Below are 5,841 nucleotides of genomic sequence, written 5' to 3' on the forward strand. Positions count from 1 at the left end.
TAGAGAAAGTTGTTTTCTTTTCTTTTCTTTTCTTTTAATCATACGTACTTTTTAATTGCCTATGTAGTTATTTTATTTAATAACTTTTATTAAATAAACTGCTGATTATCTAATTTAGTCTTTTGAGTCGGTCCAGTTGGGCCTTACTGTGTAGCTTGGGATGAAACCAAAGGAACAAATAAGGTTTTAGCTCCAGTGGACTTCAGGCTTCCATCAACTCTTAACAAGCTCAAAGTTTCCATTAATTATATAACAAGTTCTGACTATTCTGTTAAATTCCGGCCGAAATGTAAATTTTGACTAGCATTAGATTTTGACTTTAAAAAAAATAAAAAAAATTAAAAATTAAAAAATAAACCTGCAAATCCATTAATCTCAAGTCACAACCAATTTGTTGATGTAGCAGATTGGTAGTGATAAGTAAAAAAGTTACGTTAGTGGTAGACCTAGATGAAAACTAAAAGTTTGTCAACTCAACTATTGTAAAAAATATTGTAAAATTCTTCATGTATTGCTATTTTTTTTTTTTTTTTTTTTTGAAATGTACTACATTCACAATATTTTCACAAAAGATCCTAAGTATTAAGTTATTGCTAGTTTTAATTTGAACTCACATTTGAAATTACTTTTTTTCCTGTCAATAATAGCTGATAACAACTTACCACTTAGGCCTTGTTGTGAAAAATGTTGTGAACATAGCATTTTTCTCTTTTTTTTTTTTTTTTCATTTGATAAAAAAATATTATTTTATTTATTAGTTAATATTTGGGCTTAATAAATAATTTTATTATAAAAAAATTACTCTATTGGTTAAAGTTTGGGGGCCTTTTTTCTACTTGGAGGCCTTAGGCTACTGTTTCACTCGCTTCTATAAAAGAGCTGGCCCTGTAGGTGATACCAGAATTTTAAAACATTTTCCCAGTAAGTCGAATTGGAATAAAATGAAATAATAATAAAAAAATATACTGAAATTCACGGTAAGTTAAAATAAATATGTTATAAAAATTATTAAATCTTGTTATATAGTCATCAGTGCATACAATCCAGCACATTCATTGAAATCGTGTTTTTGAAAGGAAAAGAAATTCAAGAAGTGTTTACAAATTGTAATCATCACTCAAATTATGAAATCGTGTAATTAATTAAAATCATATTTTCAAACATGATTTCAAAGGAATGTACACTGATTGTGTGCACAAATGTGTGATAATCACTACTTTACAAAGGGATCCAATTAATGAGTGTCCTTAGGGTATTTATTAATAAACAATTTTAGGAAATATTTTATACCACCTTTTATGGGAAATAAAAAAAACTATAAAAAAATAAATTGCATTTTTATTTTCTCATGAAAACTTTCTTAAAATTATTCACTAATAAATGTTGTTAGAGTATCCAATAATTTTTTCTTTTATAAAAATATTATTATTGTGAACTTTTATGGTGCTTCTAATCTTTTTTAAGTGAACTTTTTTACACTAAATACGCTACAATTCAAACATGTGTCAACATGTGTACGTATCAATCTTTCTTAGTGTCCGTTTGTTTCAGCTTTTAGGAGCTGAAACGCACGTTTTGAAGAAAGTTAGAGCCCAAAGTGCGTTTGGTTCAGCCCAAAATGCAGCTTTTTGAAAAAAGTTGCGTTTTGGACCAAGGCTGAGAACGCGCAAAACATTATGGAGCTCTGGAGGTCCATAAAACAAAAAGTCCATGCGTGTTCTGAACTATCCGTTGGGCTCTTCCTTCAATTACCAAATTAACCTTCACATTTTAATCAAACCACAACAATAAAAGCAAAAAAAATCTCTCTCATAAAATTGATATAATTTAAACAACAAATCTAAAATCAAAACAACAACAACAGCAGATCAAGAACAGAAGAAAAAAAAAATTAGAACAACAATAAATGATCAAGAAAAAAATATAGAAACCGATCTGACAAATCTAAAATCAGAAATAACAACTAATCAAGAACAAGGAAAAAAAAGTAGAAGCCGATATGACCCTTGGTTGCATGCACTCTGCAGTGAGGGGGAGGAGCAGCGGTGGCGGTGTGGTGGAGCAAAGGCGATTTCTCCTTTCTCTCCATACGTGTCTGTGTGTGTTTGAAGATAATGACACCAAAAGGCAAGCAAAATTATGTGAGACGTATCACAGAGAGAGCTAGAGAATTTATGGAATCAAGTAGAAAAAAAAAAAAAAAAAGAGAGAGAGAGAAGAAAATGAGAGAGCTAGAGAAAGAGTGAGGGAGTTTCTAGAATCAAGTGGAAGTAAAGAAAAAAAAAAAAAAAAAAAAAAAAAAAGAGGATGTACTAATGATGGGTACACGTGTGTGGTGGACAAAATGCAAGAGAAAAAAAAAAAAAAAAGCAAACGTATGGACGAAAGAAAAGGCAAAGAATAAGAAATCACAATTTAAAAATAATACCACAATATTTTCACAATATTTTTACAATAAATTTTAAGTAATTAGCTAATATTGGTGGGTAAAAATATAATTTCAGTGGTGGGTTCAAATTAGAACTAGTAAAAACTCTCCATATAAGATTTTGTTATGATTCTTGTGAAAGTATTGCAAAAAATATTGTGGATGTAATACTTTTTGTTGAAAAATATAATTTTTGAGAATGAATAGAAAAGGAAAAAATATAATTTGATTAAAAAATAAAGATTAAAAAAGTGGGTAGGCAAAAGGTAAATGTCAAACAGTACAAAAATTTGCTTAACTTGCTGGAGATGCTCTTATATATACATTGTCATTTTTGGTAATTTACAACTCAAACCGTTACTTTTATAAGTTCTAGCCAAACACTCAGTTTTTTCAAAAAACATTTTTTAACAGTTTTTACCAAACACTCAGCTTTTGAAAAAACTCATTATGCATTTTTTGAAAACTCCACTTTTATCAAAAAACACTTTTTCAAAAAGTCCAACCAAACTCACCTTTAGTGTGCATTTGGTTCCACTTTCTTGAGCCAAAACACGCATTTTCTTTCTGAAAATCCAAACATCGTGTTTGGTAAGGCATTGCAAACGCGCTTTGAAGAAAAATCACTTTTCCAAATACAAAGGAGACGCACAAGATCATGTGGCAACTGGTCAGTTGCAATTGCAAAAAGCCACAAGTGCGTTTGCAATATTACCGTTGGAAGGTTAGCTAATTTCTCAAATTGTCTACTGCTTTCCTTAAAAACCCAATTTTAACCCTTTTGTTTAAAAGGCAGATTACTACACAGTGCAGCCCCAAATCACCAAATCTCACAAATCTACAATAGTTTTTTCTACTCCTTTGTGCTACTGCTAGGTCCTTTCCTCTGTGTTGCTCCTTCTTCTTAGTTTTTTCTGCTCCTTTGTGCTGCTGCTGGGTCCTTTCTTCTATATATTTGGTCTCAGAAAACTTTTTGAATTTGGTAGAGTTTTTATTAAAGGAAAATATGGAGTAGAGAGAGGGAGCAGGAGAGACCTGTCTGTGTGGGGCTTTGCGTGGAGGAAAGTAAAAGAAAAGTAACATATATAAGAAAAGGCGAAAATGTATTTTTGGTCACTATATTTTGGGTCAATTTTTATTTTGGTTTTAAAATTGATTTCGTTACTAATGTCATCTCTAAAAAAAGAAAATCATTTTTAAAATGGTTCTTACCATTAACCAACCAACGGAAAAATCCGATGTGTCTTACGAAACTCCACGTGTCAAGCCTACTTATTAAAATAATAATATAATAATCCTGCGTATCCAGCCCACTCAGCCAAAACTCACATGCCACAACATGAGTGACACCTCAGCTTCCCGCCTCCTAGACCTCCCATGACCCCAGAAAATTTAAACAAAAATTAAAAATAAACATTAATCTAATTAGTTTTTCTTTTTACTTTTTATTTTTTTTTTTCTGTAAGAAAATTCATTTCTTCTTTCCCCAGAACATGAACTTCATGTTCTTCCCCTCAAACAAACCAGCGAACCCATAAATTTTCTTTAGAAACAAACACACAAAAAACCCAAAAAATTCAGCTCAAAAACGAAATCATAAATCTCAAAGTCCTCATTTTCTCAAATCCCAGAAAAATCATCAAATCCCAAAGCTACAAGCCCAGAAAGTTCAAAACCAGAAAATCATCAAATCCCAGAAGCCACAAGCCACACTTCTTCAGTCACCAAACTCACATTGAAACCCAGAACCCGACCACCACGCTTCTTAAATCACCACCCTAATTCGGTTAATCTTCAACCAAAGCGCCACCTCGAACCCATTTCAACTTCATTGGTTTCGCGTTGGGCCGCCTCCAGCCATGCCGTGACAGCAACCGAATCAATACAAGGCCGATCTGCAAGTTAAGAGTCAAGATCCAAATCAATAAAAGGCCGATCTGCCTCATGACGGAGGTGGAGGACTAGCCAGAGGGATGAGAAAGATGATGCGGCAGTGGAGGGCGTAGAGCTGAAGATTGAAGCTCTCTGGTCTACAAATTATTTTGATTTTGATTTTTGGGGTTTCAAGGGAATAATGGTTGATTGGCTTCAAAATGGTTCAGATTTGGGTTTATCTCAAAACCAACTTGGATGTGGGCTTCGACTATGTATGTGGGTTTTGGAAATTTGGTACAGATTAAGGTTATTTTCTTTCTACCAATGGTAGTTGTTGGGTGTTCTTATTTGTTGAAGTTTCTTGTGATAATTGTTGTTTGTTGTGACGGGGTTTTGGGTGAGTGGAAAATGAGAGTTTTTTTTTTTTTTTTGGGGGGGGGGGGGGGGGTGGGGGGTTTAGGCTCTGTTTACAGTATGGTTTCTGGGATTTTAATTTTAATTTTTAATTTTTTTTTGGGAGTTCCTTTGGTTGCTTTAAAAATTTCCCACCAAATGGAAAACTAGAACTAATTCAGTTTGAGTCACAACTCTGATTTCTCACTTCAATCGCCACAAGTGCTTCAAAAATTCATGAAGAAAATGAAGAACAAGTTACTTGCCAAAAAAAAAAAATGAAAAGTAAAAAATGTTTTTAATTAAATTATTAGATTTAATTTAATTTTTTAATTTTAATTTTAATTTTTTGTTTAAATTTTCTGATATGATTTAAAAAAAATTAAAATGCTGATGTGGCATTTTAAAATGCCAAATAATTTTTTAAATATTATTTTAATGGACACGTTAGCATCTAACATGCCAACATTGCATTCCATTTGCCACGTATGATTTTTCTATTAACGGGTTGACGGTAGGGACTATTTTAAAAACTATTTTCTTTTTTTAGAGATGGCATTAATAACGAAATCAATTTTGGAACCAAAATGGAAATTGATCCAAAATATTGGGACCAAAAGTGCATTTTTTCCATAAGAAAATGAGACTGCTTGTGGCTTTATGTGGAGGAAAGTTAAAGAAAAGGAAAATAAGAAGACAAGGAAGAAATGAACAAGTGGATGAGAAAAAAGAGAAAAAAAGGAAAAATAAAGGTTTTGGGTTTGGGTTTGGGTAATTAAAGCAACATGGAAGAAAATATAAGCAGCAGGAGCACAAATTATTTCACAATTTTTTTTTTTTTTTTTTTTTTTTGTTTACAACTGTGATATAAAGCAACGTGGAAGAAAATATAAAGCAACATTTTCACAACAATTTTATAATAAAATCTAAATAACAGGTTGTTATTGGTTGCTATGGATGAGTAAAAAAGTAATTTAAGTGATAAGTTTAAATTAAAACCAACTTACCACATATGATTTATTATGAAAGTGTAGCGAAAATGTTGTGAATGTAACCATTCTTGAAAAGAGAAATGCTGAAGCCAAATATTTTATTACAAAATCTTTTATTAAGAGAGTCAATTATTATTGTGAGGCCAGAGAATT

The sequence above is a fragment of the Quercus robur genome, chromosome 4 (assembly GCF_932294415.1).
Source record: "Quercus robur chromosome 4, dhQueRobu3.1, whole genome shotgun sequence".
NCBI lineage: Eukaryota > Viridiplantae > Streptophyta > Magnoliopsida > Fagales > Fagaceae > Quercus > Quercus robur.